At 36.0% G+C, this 20357-nt stretch overlaps 1 protein-coding gene and 1 pseudogene across 18 annotated transcripts in view; one reads left to right on the top strand and one right to left on the bottom strand.

The window, feature by feature from the left end:
* Positions 1-20357, bottom strand: part of VPS13B (vacuolar protein sorting 13 homolog B) — an 861798-nt gene that overhangs the window by 633231 nt on the left and 208210 nt on the right. The gene's annotated exons all lie outside the window — the stretch shown is intronic.
* Positions 9732-11176, top strand: LOC129135791 (insulin-like growth factor 2 mRNA-binding protein 2; annotated as a pseudogene).

Here is a 20357-nt window from a genome sequence, read left to right as displayed (position 1 = left end):
AAAGACAAATGTAAACCTATTTAGTGATCTGATTTTCTCTTTCATCTTGTCTCCAGTTTCTGTGTAGATTTATAATGTTCATTGTTTCCAATTTTAACAAATCACCTAATGGCAGAAAGGAAAATATGTTAACCTTAGAATTATTTGCAGTTGGAGAAATCCCTTTTGTCTGGCCCATACAGGGCCTGCAATCTGTTTTAAACACAGATTGTCTGTCTTTCGTCTGACAGCCACCAAGCTGCACAAATTACTTTCTGCCTGTTCACCTGTTTGCAGCTGTGTCTATAAGCTAAAGATTCTGCAGTTGACTTGAGCAACCACTTCAGGATTGATGACATGTGCTGCTGATAAAGTGAGCAATTTGAAGAAATTACTGGCTATAGTTATTGAAAGACATCTGGGCATGAGCTGAGAACTAGAAGCCTTCAATCATATGCTTGCAACCTGCAGTGGCGGCAGCAGCGTTTGAAGTGATATCCTACTAAAGGCAGTTGGCCCTAGCACTAAATAACCAAGCAATGTATGGAACATAATCTCTCAAATAAGTAATAAAAGATTCTTTAAGCTGTAAAAATTTGAGGTTTGGTCCTTTCTTTAAAATATATTTTCAGGAAAAAATGTAAGACATCAGTGAAGCTTTCTTATGTCTATCCTTTTCTGAGTTAACTTTACAAGTATATTTCCTATGTAATGAACTTTTTCAAACTGTTACTACTACTGCTTTAAAAAAAAAGTCAACTATTATTGAATACCTACTACATGCTCCACACCCTGACCACAGAACAGCTTTATGTCCCTTATCTTATTATTAATACTCACATCAATATTAATCAGAATTACTATTCCCCTTCTCTGGTAGAAAAATTAAACTAAACTAAAGCTCCAGGAAACTAGCCTAATAACATACAACTGTGTGTTACAGGGCTAGAATTTTGTCCGTCTCCTGATCAAGAGTTCATTCAGCTATACCATACTGCCTTTCATTTTGGAAATTGATGTACTTGGTTTCTTCATGCACTTTTTGTCATACAAGTAATTGTATATTTTGTCAGAAACATCTTATCCCTCAGGTCAACCACTGGGAGATGTGGTTTCTAGTCCATCTTCCTGTCTCATTATATAAAACTTATTCCAAATCAAACTTTCCTCATGAATTAAGATGCTGGGATTTAGTCAAAATTTAGACTTTAAGGCTAAGGGACAATGCTAAAAGCTCAGGCCTTTCCCACATTTGCTGAAATTTAATTACAGTAAAAGTTCAAGAGAAATTTTGCTAGATAAAATGGCAAATATACATCCCTTTTATGACAAAAAAAGGCATCATGCCTACCATTGAAGAAAAAGGAATCATGCCTATTAAAACACTATTTAAATTTGTAAAGGCATTACAAACTATTTACAAGTTTGACGCTATCAATAAAAATAATAATTAGGAAAGCATACAAAATGTCAGCAAAATATAGTCAAATAAGGAACTATGATAAGGCAATTCTATAAGTAAAAAGTCAGAACCCACATTAATATCAGAAGAATCAATATATCTAGATACACTTATGTGAAAGACAAATTCAGTGTGTTTCAGATGCAAAACTGAATACAAGATTACATACGACAACGTATTTTTACATTACCATTAAAATTTTCTAATAAGAAAGTTAACATGATTTTGATAAGCACTTGAACTACTTTGCTCCATTTGCAAATATTTATAAACCTATACATATAAAATGAGACAAAACAATAAAGAGGTTATAAATAAAACAAAAACAAATATAACCATTCTGATAAACAGTTCTTGTTGAGCAATGTCTAAAAATTCTTAATTTATACATATATTTCAAATACAGTAAAAGTCAATATTTTTGAAAATGATTCAACTGAAACATATCCATTAATATTAGAAACCAATTATATATGGGCCCGGCGCAGTGGCTCATGCCTATAATCCCAGCACTTTGGGAGGCCAAGGTGGGGTGGATTACCTGAGGTCAGGAGTTTGAGACCACCCTGGCCAACATGGTGAAACCCTGTCTCTACTAAAAAAGTACAAAAATTAGCTGGCCATGGTGGCGGACGCCTGTAATCTCAGCTACTTGGGAGGCTGAGGCAGGCGAATAGCGTGAACCCGGGAGGCGGAGGTTGCAGTGAGCCGAGACCACGCCATTGCACTCCAGTCTGGGCTGACAATAGCGAGACTCCAACTCCAAAAAAAAAAAAAAAAGAAAAGAAAAAAAAAGAAACCAATTATATATGGAAAAAAATCACTGCTTCATAAGCAATGATGGTTCTTAGAGAAAATGAATATATCCAGCACTAATTTTAAACAAAAGCTTCCACTCTAATCTATGTTTACACTTAAGTAACAGACATAAAGTATCTCATTTGCAAATATTAATTTGAAGATCAATTTTCTAGTGATCAAATCATTATTCTTGTTTGGGATGGATATAGTCAATAAAATATATTTCTTCATTTAGTTAGAGAAGACATATTAAAAGAAACAAAAAAAAATTGCTTCTTTCAAAGGTTCTTTTGAATAACTGGCTTTTCCACTATTTTTATATTGGTTTTAAAATTTCCATAGACTTGGGAAATATTATCCCTGGTATTTATAAACACTAGTATTTCTTTCAGAACAAATTTAAATACATTCTAAAAATGGCAAAAGCGCACCATCCTTTCAACTTGTTAAAATCAAATGTACTTGAAAAATAGAATAGCCAAAGCCTGCAAGTCAGGTAATTATATTAATTTGTCTTTCACATTTCAGTATTCATAAATTGGGATTTCACAAAGACCTGACTGACTCTAGCCACAAAAGAGAATATATATCATTCATAATTATAATAAATCAAAACTTTATTTATCTAATGATATAGTAATAACAACATTATTATACACAGGATAATAGTTAAGAAATACCATCTCTATCACTATCCTCTTTCCTCTCTTTCCTAATCATCTTATGAGTTCATATTTTTAATAGCAGCTTTTATTTTAAAAGACCTAAGTCATGAAAATATTCTTACATACCACTTCATAACTTTGACACAAAGTACATATAAAAAGATTAGACTTTATTTGGTATAAAATCAGTTGGAAATTTTACATCTGTGCATGCAACATAAATACACCAGCTGGCATCTCAAGCACACACACATATGGACTTCAAAACAGAAACTTCCTTATTTGCAGCACTGCCAGGGTAATTTTGTATCCTCTGCATACTACAGCTATTTGTCAGGCCCCTGCAGGTGTGCACTGCACATAAACACACAGCTGTAGTCCAGCAAGCCAAGTGTTCCATCAAACACATAAAGGGAGACCTCAGCAGTTGGATTAGTCATCCCTACAACAGGTCCAGAGAGAACAATATGGGTTAGTATTTTTGGAAAAAGCATGGATGGGAAATTTATGATTATGCTAGTCTTACCAAATAACTAGTAGATTGTGTCATTTTAAAAGCAATGCTTACTTACTAAGTTTTTGTTAGAATAGCTGGAGAAAGTGATTTTTTTTAGTTTTAAATATAAATAATAATGTGGTTTATGTACAAATTAGTTTATTAAGTGTAAAATGTAAAAAGAGTTTTCAAACAGTTCTTAATTTTTGGAAATTGTTGTAACTGCATGCTTTGGCTATAATATTTAGAAATCATAATGAGTACATATACTTAAAATATTTACCAGTTCTATGTAACACTTCACTATACTTATAATCCCTTTTATTCATATGTACTTTAGAGGAACTTGCCATTTCAAGCTAATTGAGCTCAATATTATGTATTAGACAACATTTAACTACCTAACATTGCTGCTGTATCAGACTGTAAGGAAATACTATTAAAATATTTAGTTCTCAAGTACATTATTAAATGGCTAGGGAATATATAAAAATGTAAGACATGATCATGATCACTGTACAATCATCTAAGAGCTGCGAACCAAATTAAATGAGGCCTTATTAATATTCTTTAAAATACCGGGTAAGTATTTCAAGCAGTTGATAATTATGGCTGCTTTAACCACATTTCCCCAAAAAATGCCCAGAGTCCACCTGGCAGTTGACAAAACATGAAAGATAACTTAGAAAATGAGCTTGAATGCACTATGCCTAATATACTAATCTTCATTGAATTTTGAGGTCAAAGAGTTAGTAATCAAGAAACAGCAGTCTCTGGCATCAGGGGGTTCACATTTCCTCTTATCTGGAATGCATAAAGGGACTTAGAAGTTACATTAATCTGATACAAATCCTACCCCTCTACATGAAGCCTAACTTTATTAAGTATTATTTTAACTAAGCCACCAAAATACCATCTAAAGTAGGAAATAAAGTAAATGAGGAGGAAAGAGTGAAACCTTTATAATTATTTAATGTCTTTAAATTATTGCATATCTTATTGTTCTGTTTAACTATAAACAGAAAATGCTTGGATTCAACCTGGACACCTTCATTACTGTTGGGTCCCTGAAGTATGATTCATGGCTCCTTAAAGCTTCCTAGTAGCCTTAGATGCTTTAGATTGACTCTGGCTGAACTGATTCTTAACCTCAGAACCTCTCTTTATCTGCAATTCTGTGTCAATTATTTACATCAGTATCCCTAGGCCCAAAATACTGTCATCTAGAAAAAAGTTAAATGCTGAGGATGAGTATTCTTTAAAAACCAAACAGTTTACTAGAAAGATAAAGATATACCTAACTATTACAAATGAGGCATTAGTGGAATACCAGAAACACCAAAGTGAAATGACAGTAATATTGCTGATGTTTCTTTTTGCACAGACTGTAATAAACAAAACCACATGTAACACAGTTTACTCGGCAAAATAGGGTATCCAGATGATAAGAATAAAGTAATTTGACTGATTTTGTCAATTCTAGGTGAAATGTCATGCATTCAATAAGTAACACTTAATTCAATGTACTTAAGATTACTCTAAATTTATGACAGAATTGGATATAACCTGTTGAGAAGAACCTCAGATTTATATAGAATGTGTCAGCCACAACACTCAATGGCCAGGAGAATAAGGGTCAGTCATTAGTATCTGAATTACATAATTGCTGAAATACACATTATTTTCCAATTTGTTATCACATTGGAATGTGATAACACTGGGATGCTCATTAAAGGTCAAATGTAAGGGCCTCACCAACAAAAACAGGACTGGCCTAAGAACCTGCATTTTAGCACAACCCCAAGTGATTCTTACTCAGATGAACTCTTGAGATATTGTCTCATGTAATTCAGGTAAGCCAAATAAATACCTTCCTCTCTCAGTAGATTTTTGGAGAGGGGAAAAAGATGTTTTTCCCTTCCCTTGTAAGATTCTAAATATAAGATATACCATATAACATATAAATAAATAAGAAATAAATTTATATTTAGATATATCACTAGAATAATAATCTAATCATTCACTTGATAATAATTATAGGGAAGCAAAATGCCACCGGTTGGCATATTACATGTTTTGCACGTAATGCTATTTATTTTTCAAGACACAGTTTTTCTCTTAGTGCTTAAAACAATTGTTTTAGCTTTATTATTAATTAAAATAAGATAAACTAGCCAATAACTGTCAGTATTAACATGAAGTATCAATATAAATTTTATTATAGACTAACATCCTTTAACTTATTTTTTATTCTACAAAGTGATGCCAAAATACACTGGAGGAAAAGTTCTTACCAAAATTTATTCTACTTTTATCAGCAACTCGCTCCAGATTAACTTATCCTACACAGCTGAGCTCAAGCATCATCCTTCACCTAAGCTTGCCCCATGACCATTAGTTTTCCCCTAACCCCCCCAGGGTGGACTAAGAAGTAATATTTAAACATTTAATTGTTTCCTAAATCTGAAAATAGTAAATACTAGAACCAGAATCTACTCATTCAAAACATATTTATTTTGTGCTTATTAACTAAAGACATTGTCTTTTCACACACACACACACACACACACACACTCCCACAAACTCTTACACTAATTTAGAGAAGTGTTCAATTAATATAAGTACTATGACAGTGGAAGTATAGGGCACTTTGAAATTATAAAGGGACCCCTATCCTGGTCTATAGTATACTCAAGGATAAAGAAAAGTAAACTAGATAAGAGGATGAGGGTAGAGTAAATTGAAGTACTCCAGGCAATGGAAAAGCATGACCCACAAACCTAAGGAAGGAACTGGGACTGCCTAGAGGCCTATTACAGAAGCTTACTGGTAGTACAGCCTATAGGAAGTAGGGATGAGAGCAGCAAGACCTGAAATTGGAGAAATGAAGGCCATTAAGAGTTTCAGAAGGAGTTTGCCATTCTTAATTAAAAAAAATAAATAACCCCAACCTGCACAATGCAGGTCAGGTAACAAACACTTTCTTTTTTTGTATGAAATTTTTAAAATTTATTTTACTTTATTTCAATAATTTTGGGGGAACAGGTGGTTCGGGTCACATGGATAAGATCTTTAGTGGTGATTTCTCTAATTTTGGGGAACTCATCACCCAAGCAGCACACACCACTATACCCAATGTGTAGTCTTTTATCCCTCACCACCACCTCCTCAACTAATTCTATATCCCTGTGGTATAGCCTACTATCCAAAAACATTCGTGATTTTTTCTGTTTCAGTCATTAATTTTATCAAATGTTTATTTATTCATTTCTTTTTTTCGCTGACAATATATTTACATGGCCTGTTTTCCTTTTCACTGAAACATTTTCCTTGCCTCCACTTTACATTAGCCTGGTTGCTTACCCCAACATTTTGACAAAAACCCTCAACTATTACCCTTGCATTGTCAATGTATTGAAAGATAACAGTGATAAAATGTTAAAGAGATATAATCCTCTATTTTTATAGTAGTTTTTGCATTTTTAATCAAGTAATCCAAAAAGTATCTGTAAAAGCAAACACAAATTACTTGGGGGGAAATACCATCAGGTATCTCATTTACTTCAAAAGTTAAGGTGTTGTATTAGTCCATTTTCGCACTGCTGATAAAGACATACCCGAGACTGAGCAATTTACAGAAAGAGGTTTAATTGGACTTACAGTTCCACGTGGCTGGGGAAGCCTCACAATCATGGGGGAAGGCAAGGAGGAGCAAGTCACATCTTACATGGATGGTGGCAGGTAAAAAATGAGAGAGCTTGTGAAGGGGAACATCTCTTTTTAAAACCATCAGATCTTGTAAGACTTATTCACTATCATGAGAATAGCACAGGAAAGACTTTCCACCAGGTCCCTCCCACGACACGTGGGAATTCAAGATGAGATCTGGGTGGGGACACAGCTAAACCCTATCAGATGTGGTTATAGAACTGGAATTTTTGAAACTACTTTATATCTAAGATAACTACCACAGCATTATCAAATGTAAGAAATCTTAGAACACTATACACATCACGCGAGCAATGCCTCTTTTTTCTCCATTCTCCATTTGCCTTTTTAAAAACATCCAGGTGATTTTATAGGGTGAACGTAATAGGACATGAAGATCACTGCTGTCTGTAGTTAGAAACACATCATTCAAATTTATCTGTTCTGTCCTTCAGGAAACATCATTTAAAAGCTACTTGGTAAAACCATTACAGTTTCAAACTTTAAAGTCATTAAGAAGAGAGCTTAGAGATTACATCAAATTAAAATCAACAGGTCAGGCACGGTAGTTCATGCCTGTAATCCTAGCACTTTGGGGGGCCAAAGCAGGTGGATCACTTAAGGCCAGGAGTTCAAGACCAGCCTGGCCAATATGGCCAAACCCTGTCTCTACTAAAAATACAAAAATTAGCCAGGCGTGGTGGCACACACCTGTAATCCCAGCTACTCAGGAGACTGAGTCAGGAGAATTGCTTGAACCTGGGAAGCGGAGGTTGCAGTGAGCCGAGATCACGCCACTGCACTCCAGCCTGGGCAGCAGAGCAAGATTCTGTCTTTAAAAAAAAAAAAAAATTGACATCAACAAATGAACTAGATGTTACACCTATCATTAAAGCAAAATCCTTGAGAACTGTTTTCCAGACCTTAGATAATGCCTCTACAACACAATTGACCCATGATAGTGGATGAAAAACAGTAGTGCTTTGAAGCATCAGCCAGTAAATGCCACCATGGTATACCATGAGTGAGATGCACAACATATTAAACCACAGTTAATTAAATCAAACTAGTTCTTGCATTGTTAAAATGCATCCTATATTACTTATTCGGATACTACGCAGCTGTTTTTAAACTTTAAGATCTCCACACCCATTTCCAGTAGACACTATTCTATTTTCATTTATTGACAATGAAATAAATAAGTGGTTACCATTGTTTTCTACTATAGAAGGGAAAAAAGCAAATTTTTGTTTTATGTCTCTATTATCTCTAATTCACAGTAAGTGGTTCTAATAACTATCTCATGAAAGAACTGAGGGAAAACGAAATAACACTGAAAATGTTTTACATGGTAGTACTTATTTGTGTAATAAATTATGTTGAAAAGTACTTCAGTGGATTTAATGTAACGCATCACTTAGTTAAGAAGAAAATAATTAGCAATTCCTCTATGTTGAAACACAAAAACTTCTTTAAATTTTATATATAATATGCAGCCTACTAAATTATTAATTAAAATAGAAACTAGCCTCTAAAAAAATGTAGGCTGAAAACACAGGATTTTGCTGTTAAAAATACTTTCTTCTAAACTTACCCAACATTCTGTATAATTTGGGTAAATTAATAAATATGATAGGCACACAGAAAAGGTACAGATTTTACTACTTTCCGTATTGTTAAAATACAGCACACTACTAAGCTGTGGCAAAAGCCAAATATCATCATTGCAGAATGACTTTTTGGAATACAAAGATAAATGTAGAATTTAATTTAAAATAAATTTTCAATATAAATTTCTATTAAGCATGTTAAGAGTTGATTTTTAATACGATAGCATGGTACTCAATTTCTCACCTGCTGTCAGCTGCTACATTATTACTATAGTCTCTACATATTTGTAGTAACAAAGAAGGTGTTCAATTCCAACTGAAATAGATGTGGGAGCAAGACTTTTTTGGAAGCATTGAAGATGCTGATACTTCTAGCAACTTATTATATTTTCTTTCCCCTATACCAACAATTCATTAATTAAAAATCTACACAGAAATGGTTGTAAAGCACTCTTGTAAAATTCTATTATTTTAAGATTACTGAGAAAGTAAGGTGTGTTCTAGATGATCTAATTTTTCTCTAACACTTTCTTCTTCTCATACTCTTCATATTTTTTCATTATTATATTTGAGTCAAGGATTATTTTCTTGGATACTGTTAATCATTTTGTTCCCCTTCCTCAAACATTCTATTTCTCCCTTTAATTCAATCTTATAAATGTGAATAAATCCCAAATAGGGCATTACTTTGGGAGACTTGTTGCAATTAAATAGAAAATGTATATAGTTTAAATGTTTTATTAATGCTTGTACATTAAACAATTTTATAAATTATACAAAGAATGAGGATATAATGCAACCTCCATTAATGTCTTATTTTTATTTAAATGTTTATGAACATTTTGACTTAGAAAAATTAGACTTTCATAAAGTTAATAATGTACTAGAGACTGCGCGAGCGCACTACCCAACTCTCGCCAGCACAAGCTCTGCTCCCAGCCACGCGGCCCCCGAACCCCAGCCCTGCGGCCTCTGAACCCCAACCCCGCGGAAGCCCCTTCCCTACCGGCGTGTAGAGTCGGGGCGGGGCGGCGGCGAGGCCAAGGTAAAGTGGAATTGCATGGGAAAATCATGGAAGTTGATTACTCGGTCTCTAAAAAGCTAAGGAACAGGAAAATTCAGATTTGAAACATACCTCCTCACCTGCAGTGGGCGATGTTGGATGCACCTTTGGCTCAACACGGGATAGTGGAGAATGTGGAACAAGTCAACACAGACACAGAAACTGCTGTTGTCAATGTCACATATGCAACAAGGGAAGAAGCAAAATAGCCATGGAGGAGCTAAGCGGGCATCAGTTTGAGAACTATTCCTTCAAGATTTCCTACATGCTGGATGAAGAGGTGAGCTCCCCCTTTACCCCCTCAGCGAGCCCAGGGTGGGGACCACTCTTCCGGGAGCAAGATCACGCCCTGGGGGCTCTTCTCAGGCCGGACAGACTGATTTCCCGCTGCGGATCCAACCCAGTTTGTTGGTGCCATGGTCTGAAAGGAGGGCTTGACCATAGTGAACATCACTGAGCAGACCCAGTCCCGGGTAGACATCCATAGAAAAGAGAACTCTGGAGCTGCAGAGAAGCTTGTCACCATCCATGCCACCCCAGAGGGGACTTCTGAAGCATGCCACACGATTCTTGAAAGCATGCAGAAAGAGGCAGATGAGAACAAACTAGCCGAAGAGATTCCTCTGAAAATCGTGGCCCACAATGGCTTGTTTGGAAGACTGATTGGAAAAGAAGGCAGAAATGTGAAGAAAAATGAACATGAAACAGGGACCAAGATAACAATCTCATCCTTGCAGGATTTGAGCATATGCAACCCGGAAAGAACCATCACTGTGAAGGGCACAGTGGAGGCCTATGCCAGTGCTGAGATGGAGATTATGAAGAAGCTGCGTGAGGCCTTTGAAAATGATATGCTGGCTGTTAATACCCACTCCAGATACTTTCTCCAGCCTGTACCCCCATCACCAGTTTGGCCCGTTCCCGCATCAGCATTCTTATCAAGAGCAGGAGATTGTGAATCTCTTCATCCCAACCCAGGCTGTGGGTACCATCATCGGGAAGAAAGGGGCACACATCAAACAGCTGGCAAGACTCGCCAGAGCCTCCATCAAGGCCCAGGGACGGATCTTCGGGAAACTAAAAGAAGAAAACTTCTTTAACCCCAAAGAAGAAGTGAAGCTGGAAGCCCATATCAGAGTGCTCTCTTCCACAGCTGGCCGGGTGATTGGCAAAGGTGGCAAGACTGTGAATGAACTGCATAACTTAACTAGTGCAGAAATCATTGTGCCTCGTGACCAAACGCCCGATGAAAATGAGGAAGTGATCGTCAGAATTATCGGGCACTTCTTTGCTAGCCAGACTGCACAGCGCAGTATCAGGGAAACTGTACAAGAGGTGAAGCAGCAGGAGTAGAAATACCCTCAGGGAGTCGCCTCACAGCGCAGCAAGTGAGGCCTCCCACAGGCAACAGCAAAACAACAGATGAATGGAGCCCTTCCAACACCTGACAAAATGAGACCAAACACAGCCAGCCAGATCGGAAGCAAACCAAAGACCATCTGAGGAATGAGAAGTCTGCGGAGGCGGCCAGGGACTCTGCAGAGGCCCTGAGAATCCCAGGGGCCAAGGAGGCGGGGGAAGGTCAGCCAGGTTTGCCAGAACCTCCGGGCCCTGCCTCCTGCCTCCCAGGACTTCTGCAGCTTCAGCAATCCACTTCACCATCCACTCAGATCTCTCCTTAACTCCCACAATGCTGTACCTTTTGGTTGAAGTAACATAGGTGAACGTGTTCAAAGCCATGCAAAATGCACACCCTTTTTTGTGGCAAATCTCTGTACATGTGTGTACATATTAGAAGGGGACGATGGTAAGATACGTGGCCTGTGGGTTACGCAGGGTGCCTGCAGCGGTAATATGTTTTAGAAATAACATATCAAATAACTCAACTAATTCCAATTTTTATTCAACTATTAATTTTTTTTCTTTTTAAAGAGAAAGCAGGCTTTTCTAGACTTTAAAGTCTTTCTTTGGGAGGTTCACGGTGTAGAGAGGAGCTTCGAGGTGACCTACACAAAATTCACCCAGAGGGAAATCTTGTCGGAAGGACACTCACAGCAATTATGGATCATCTGTGTATATCAACAGGAGGGATACCGTCTCCTTGAAAAGGAAACTCTGTCACTCCTCATGCCTGTCTAGCTTATACATCCATTTCTCTTTGCTTCATGGGTTTTAAACTGGTTTTTTGCATACTGCTATATAATTCTCTATCTCTCTCTGTGTTTATCTCTCCCCTCCCTCCCCTCCCCTACTTCTCCATCTCCATTCTTTTGAATTCCCTCATCCCTCCATCTCAATCCCATATCTACGCAACACCACCCTCGCCCCCGCCCAAGGAAAGCAGTGCTTTGAGTATCCCAACACACAAAAGGAACAAAAGCAAAACACACACGTCAGCCTCAACTTACACTTGGTTACTCAACAGAACAAGAGTCAATGGTACTTGTCCTAGCATTTTGGAAGAAGAAAACAGGAACCCACCAAACCAACCAATCAACCAACCAAAGAAAAAATTCCACAATGAAAGAATGTATTTTGTCTTTTTGCATTTTGGTGTATAAGCCATCAATATTCAGCAAAATTATTTCTTTCTTTTTTAAAAAAATGTGAAGGAAAGTAGCAATTTATACAAGGTTGTTGGCCCAGGGCGTTAAATTTACCTATTTTATAAATGAGAAAAACACACAGAAAAAGCTTCCTCAGGTGTTTTTTGCCTCAGCACCTTGCTCTTGTGTTTCTCTTAGAGATTTTGTAAAACTGATAGTTGGAGCATTTATTTTCTTAATAAAAATGAGTTGGAAAAAAAATAAGATATCAACAACCAGCCTGGAGAAGGTGACAGTCCAAGTGTGCAACAACTGTTCTGAATTGTCTTCTGCTAGCCAAGAACCTATATGGCCTTCTTTTAGACAAACCTTGAAAACATTTATTAAAAAAAAAAAGAAAAAAGAAAAGATGACAAAGAAAAAGAGAGAGAGAATATTGGAAATGCCGTGAATTTTAATAGGGTATGTGCCATTAGGGCTTTTTGCACTAAAGGATGAACATGTATTGGTTTATGTGAGCAAGCCGTTATACCACCAGACTGCAACACCAGTTTCCTCTACTGCAAACAGTGTTCTGTGACAAAGAAAACAACAACAACAACAAAAGAAATATATCCAGCTAACAAGAAAAAAAAAAAGTACTAGGTTAGTATTTGTGTTAACTGTCAATCTCCTGACCTAATATTTGAACTTGTGAAATCACGATTTCTATACATGAAACTAACAGCTTCTACAATTATTGACAATTATAGTATTTTACTCTGGTGATAAACATTTATACTTTAACTCATTGACAGAACTTTAACACATAAAGCATATAAGCATATGTTCATTGTCTATTACATTTAGAATGCTTACCTGTAATTAAAAATAAACACTGAAACATTAACAAAAAGTCCAGATGACATGCCTCATTTATCAAAGAAATGTTAGGCTGCTAGATATAATGGTAAGCATTTTCACACACAAATTCAGGAATGCCACAAATGACACTGAAGTGACAATGCTGCTATTCAATTTCCCAAAGGCCAAGGCCAAAGCTGAAACCAGAGTAGATTTCAGATGAATGCCCAACTTGAATCTGCATTTCTACTATCCCTAATAAAGTAATAATCTATTAAAAGTAACAGTAAAACTGTAACAATTTCCATTTATAGAACAGTCATGGTATACCAGACATTCTATATTATTTCACTTACTTCTCACTATACTCTATAAAGCAACTTCTACCGGTGTTCCCCGTTCTACAGAGGAGGAAACTGATTGTTAAAGAGGTAAAGAGACTTGCCTAAATTATATGGTTAACAAATGCTGTGGCCAAGGTTCAAACTTTGGTACTGAGAAGACATTTCTCAGAACTGGAACCTGGTTTTCATAAACAATTATAAATCTTAAATAAGAATCAACATGAATAAAATAACTTTCAATTAGGCAAGTCAATATTTTGGAGGGGAATGAGATCTAAAATTTCCTATGGGAGGAGGACTTCTGACCTCAAGGAAAATAAAAGCAGTTCTAGAAGGCAGCACTGTGCAGGTCCCTGCTATATGCAGGAAACCTAGGAACTTTCAATTGTGTCCTGTACTACAACAGAGAGCCATATGGATCGAGTAAGGGACTAAACTTTAACGACTCAAGATATTCACATGAAGAGTTTAAAATGCCTAAATAAAATTCCTACACAAGCATTTTATTTACTTTTTTCAGAGCTATGAATAGGCAAAAAAACCCCAACATGTATAATAAGTTCTATATACCCAACTAAAAATTAAAATTAATATGGCTCTTACAATTCAGTAATAGTTACTTAAAAGCAAAATAACTGGTTAATGAGTTACTACAGAAACACAGAAAATGGGAAAAATAAACTCTAATAATGGAATTAATGTGCGTTTTCTGCAGATGTTACACAATTACTGGTGATGTGAAAGAATTATCCAAGTGACAACATTGTATGTCTTAAGTCAGAAGTCAAGATATATTTGCATTATGACTATTGAATGTGGAAACAGGTAAGCAGGAGTAAACTTTCTAAACCATAAGTCAAACTGTATCACTCCTTTGGTTGAAACCCTCCACTGACCTCCCAATGCTATTTGAATAAAATCCAAAATTCTTACTGTGGCTTGCAAGGCTTTAGAGTATGACACCTGCCAAACTCTCTGACCTTGTTTCCCTGTAATCTCTTTTTTTAATCTCAGAATTCTCTAGCCAAAGTGGCCTTCTATCTCTCCTTTAAGCCAAAGTTTTGCCCGTAACGGTCCTTTATATCAGATTTTCTGTTTGCTTAGAAAATTCTTCTTCCATACCTTTGCTCTACATGAGAACAAGGACATGTCTGTTTTGTTCCTATCACCCATACCCAGCCCTAACCCTAGTACATAGTGTCAAACTGTTAACACTCACTGACTGAATCAATCAATCAATCAATCAATCAATCCATGAATAATTAGTATCATCCCAAAGTCCACCCCCACCTTCAACAAAGAACACATTGCCTGGCTACAAGGAGCATGATTAGCTGACAGTCTTCAGCTGTTAGCTTTTATTAAGTTGACTTCAGCTTTTCAGCCAAGGGCATTCTCCTCATGGAGAAGCCCAGAGCCAATGCCTGAATAATGGTGGTAGAAGGACCTAGCCATTTCCACTAATGCAGCAATATTCCAACAACCTTTGTTCCAGAGGTCCCTGCTGGGTTGCCCAGAGACTTTGCAAAATCAGCTTCACAATGTGATGACTCTTTCCAACCAATCTTGTTCCCGACCCTTTTTTTCACAGGTGTTGCTCTCTAGTACGCAGTTTGCAGTCCTAATTCCATCACAGGGTCAACTTTCTGGAAAACCTAACCAGGCCTGTTTCCATTTCAAAAATCACTCCTTAAACCTACAAATAAAATGCCATTTTTAACAGCGCACAGAAGATTCATTTTATGTGAAACATGTGATGATTGAGCTTACTATCACACTCATCCTCCACTAACATTAACACACACACACACACACACACACACACCCTAACCAGAAAATGTCAACTCTTCTATGAAGCCTTCAAATATAATCATCCGCTGTTTTCTCACGGCTTCCTTTTGAACATCCAGCAGTACTTACCACACACTATTATAATTACGTGCTTATATATCTGTTTCCCTATTAAAGATGGAGCTCCCGCAATCTGTACCTTCTTCGCATTAAAAACCCCAGTGCCTCATAATGTACCTGGTACAAGTAGAATGTTCCATCAATTTCTTGATAAAGAAAGGAAACAAACTAAAAGTGAGTTTAAAAAAAAAAAACTTTAAAACTATATGGATTACATATATTTTATCTGTGAGATTGGATAACTATGGCCAGCAAATTCAAGCCCCAAACATTCACGTTCTAAAAATAAAATAACTGTATTTTTCTTAGTGAATAAAATTATTTTCATTTTTGAGATACATTCATTAATGTTAAAATTGAAAGCTACTAGGCAACCTGAAGGCCTATTCGTTTTAAATTTTTTAGGACACTTCCTCACAAGTACATATTAGTTACCAAGGAAAAATGAAACACTGGTTTTTACAACTCATTAAATTTCTTTTCAACTTCATATAACCTGTCAGTTCTCAACTGCACTCTCCAGGGACAAAAACCAAGCCAAACATTCCTAGCACATAAGCACAAAATAAAAGTAATCCATGAAAAACACATACAAAAAATAAAGTGTCTATAAGAAAAGCATTTCACAAATTACAAAATTTTAATTTTGAGAATTGCTAAGCCATTTTATTTTCTGAGAACAGTTAAGCCATTTTTTTAAATTCAGTATGTTAAAATGGGCATTACTCCTCCACCTAGTAATCACAGAATAGGTGAACAATTTAGAAATTCAAATATTTGAAAGGAAGGCTAAGCCTCCCATAGGAAATAAAAGTGGAAATGAGTCCAAGAGAGAAAATGGCTTGGTTCCACACCCTTAAAATTGCCTACAGCAATGCATCAAAAAATAAAAATAAGCCCCCAGAGTCTGGGTCAGCAGCATAGTGTTACAACTTAAGCATTGGGTCATCAATGGCAATGGTAGGCTGATTAATGGTTGAGGTAATATATTTACTTACTGTAGTGTGGAACTGTATAACACTACCACCAACAGTACAAAGAGTTCTTGTGTGGATATCATGTACAAAGAAATACTATAACCATCTACTACTTATATTTTAATATGGATATATGAAACATACCAGAACAGTTTAAGAAGTACACACAAATAAACCATATTATAAATCCTAATCATCATTCAACTTGTTAAAAAAATAAAACTGAACTTCATTCAGCAATCTACTAATTAAATTTTCCAAAAAAAAGCACCTCATTTTTGCTGCTCATTATTAAAATCTGATCCTAATTAAAACAACCTTCCTAAAATCTAAAAGATAAAAGCAAAAATGTTAATATGGAAAAAGGCAGTTTTTCAAGTAATTAAGCCATTCCCTAAACTATAAATAACAAAATATTTTACACTTATGGCACTAATAGGTTAAATATAACATTGATATTTCTTCATATTTAACAGGCAGCTCCAATGAGTACAATAAACATGTATGAATTATATTATGTATGTTACTTTTCAGAGTTCCTGAGAAATCGATTTTGAAAATAACCAAGGAAAGAAACAGGGAGGGGAAGACTTTTACTATATGTGTTCCCAGTGCCTTGTGCAGAGATTAACATACAATAGTGTCTATATATGTTTATAGAATACAAAAATTAATATTAGGTCAAGATTAGGTTTTTCTTAATGATAAAATATTTATTTTTCTCAGTCATATGTAAGAGCTAAAAAAGTTGGTATCATGAAGGTGGACAGTAGAATGATAGATACCAGAGGCTGGGAAGAGTGTGTGGATGAGTTGCAGGAGATGAAGAGAAATGGGTCAATGAGTACAAACATACAGTTAGACAGAAGGTATAAGTTCTAATGTTGATGGCAGAGTAGGGAGGCTAATAGCAACAATGTATTGTATATTTTGAAGTAACTCAAAGAAAGAAACTGAAATGTTCTCAACATATAGAAATGATAAATACTCAAGGTTATGGATAGTCCAAATATTCTGACCTGATTATTACCCATTTTACGCATGCAACAAAATATCACATATATCACATAAATATGTAAAATATTATGTACCCGTTTTTAAAAATTTCTTTACACAGAGAAAATGTTATCAGTACCAAGAGTCTTGCTTTCTGAAAATTACTATACCTATAACATGTAATTTAGGCAAGTTTGATATTAAGAATCATTACCTGAAAGGCAATGCCCAAGAGTCATAAGAAGTGTCCCTAATTTTGACCCAATATTTGTGCTCTCAGAAATTTTTGCAGGAAAATAACTTAAAAATATCAACATGCATGAAGATACAAAATGCTGTATCTAAGAAACAATAAATCACCTAAATTTCAAGTGTTAATGAATTTCTTTAAAAAAAGACATCAGTGGAATAATATTAAATAATTCAATTTAAAAGTATGTAAGGCATATACTATATAACTGGCACAAGATGTTAGAAAGCACACTTTGGGAACTTAAAAGAAGTACACCTAAAGCAGTCTGAAGGATTTGAAGCTTCAGCTATGTCTTAATGGAAAACAGGTTAAGCAGACAAGAAGAAGAAATGGTTATGAGAGTAGGGAAGATTTTGCAGGAAGATGCAGTAGCATGTGCAACAGCAAGGAGGTATGAGAGACTCTATGCTTTGGCTAGAAGTGTACTATAAGTAGTTCAGACCTTCCTGGCTAACACAGTGAAACCCCATCTCTACTAAAAATACAAAAAATTAGCCGGACGTGGTGGCGGGCACCTGTAGTCCCAGCTACTTGGGAGGCTGAGGCAGGAGAATGGCTTGAACACAGGAGGCCGAGCTGGCAGTGAGCTGAGATTGCGCCACTGCACTCCAGCCTGGGCGACAGAGCGAGACTCTGTCTCAAAAAAAAAGTAAAAAGAAAGAGGCTTGAGGAAGAAAGTTTCCCATGATGAGTCTAAGAGAAGGTCATGAAATGATCATGTACTAACATGGGAAGAAGTTCCAACTTTATCTTGAGGACAAATGAGAAAACACTGAAGGATACAATCAGAATTCCATTTTAGCAAGATCACTGAGACTGCACTGGAGAGAATGAATTGCAAAACAACAAGAGAGAACTTGGAAAGATATTATTACAACAGTACTATTAGAAGCAAAAGCATGGTAACACAAAGTAGAGCCCAGGAAGATTTAGCAGGAAGAAATAACAGAACATGATGACTTACAAGATGCAGACAAGAGAAAATTTAAGTTAAAGAGAATTCCTAGGTGTTTTACATAAAACAAGGGGTGAATTGTGATACCATTAGCTCTGATTAGAAAATAACAGTTAGGCCAAGATGGGTGGATCACGAGGTCAGAAGATCAAGACCATCCTGGCTAACACGGTGAAACCCCATCTCTACTAAAAGTACAAAACATTAGCCGGGCGTGGTGGTGGGTGCCTCTAGTCCCAGCTACTCGGGAGGCTGAGGCAGAATGGCGTGAACCCGGGAGGCGAACCTTGCAGTGAGCTGAGATCGCGCCACTGCACTCCAGCCTGGGCGACAGAGGGAAACTCCGTCTCAAAAAACAAAAAAAAAAAAAGGAAAGAAAAGAAAATAAGAGTTAAATTTCCTTCTGAATATAGTGAGTTTTAGATACCTTGGCATATTCAAATAAATTTCACAGTTTCAGGAAGATGTTCTGGGCTACAGCATTAAATGAAGCAGTTGTCAGTGTATGGGTTGTAGCTGAAGCAACATAGGAGAAAGAGATTACTCAGTGTATTCTCTTAAGATCAACGATAAAAAGACAAAGGAGAAGAGCCCACAAATCAGAAGAGAGTTCTACGTATGTCAAATACAGAGTCAGGAAGTTAGAACTACAAAATATACACTGGACTCAGCATCAAAGCTAACTGGAGAGGCAACATGTATATAATTCTAAGTCATTTCTCTGTGACAGAAAAGAGGAAGATAAAATGAGATCTTGGGAGGAACTTTGAATCTAAGAAAATTTTCTATTTGTATGCTTCCCACAATGAGAGAGACAATCAGAGTGGTACGCGACCACCAAAGAGAAATTTTAAAACATAATGTTATGAAAAGAAGAGCATAACATAAAATGGTAAACATATAATAAATAAAAACATGTAAAAATATATATACGAAGACATGAGTTGGAAGGGAATGTGGAAAATTAAAAACAGTCATGCTATACTTGTATCTTTTTCCTTTTATGATTTCCTTTAATGTTGTCCTATGCTTTAATAATTTAAAAGTGAGTAAAAAGAAACCACTCAATACATCTCCTCATCAAATCCCATCAGATTAATATAATTAATTAGCTATAGTCTTATGATTAATAATGTAATGAAAAATAAACCCATTATTCAATCCTAATTTTCTAATAATCATTTCATCTAATCCTAAAATGTGCATTCCTAAAAATTATCTGGTTGTTTCCAAACATCAGAGTACTATAAGATTTCCCATGTCTCACTAAACTTGGAAAATATGAGGTAAATGACATGTTAACTTGAACAATCATAAAAATGCTTAGAAAGTAAAAGGTTCATATAATGAAAAAAACTTAGAAATGTTTCCATATGTTTCTATGAAGTATTCTTTTCCCACTACATGAACACATTCAAGATTTTATTTTTGGCTTTGTTTCAGAAAAAAAACCCATCTGCATAGTACAGCACTTACAAGCACATCTCAGTCATGCAACAGTTATGTCACAGCTCATATATCAAATAAAAATCACATTCAAGCCCACACAACCTCACAGACCTAAAGTCTTCCTTTCTATTAAGAGTATTCCTGAGAGAGCTCTCATTGCACCTCACTGCTGATGTCACATGACTTTTGTTAGGATGTTAAATCCTGAAGCTAAAATATCAAACAGTTTGGAACGCAGTTGTGAATGACCTAAAAAACCAACTTTCACTCGTTATAAACTATGAATATTTCCTTTTCAC

The sequence above is a fragment of the Pan troglodytes genome, chromosome 7, assembly GCF_028858775.2.
Source record: "Pan troglodytes isolate AG18354 chromosome 7, NHGRI_mPanTro3-v2.0_pri, whole genome shotgun sequence".
Classification (NCBI taxonomy): Eukaryota; Metazoa; Chordata; class Mammalia; order Primates; family Hominidae; genus Pan; species Pan troglodytes.
Note: the sequence above shows the minus strand (reverse complement) of the source record. Positions and strands in the feature narration are given on the sequence as shown.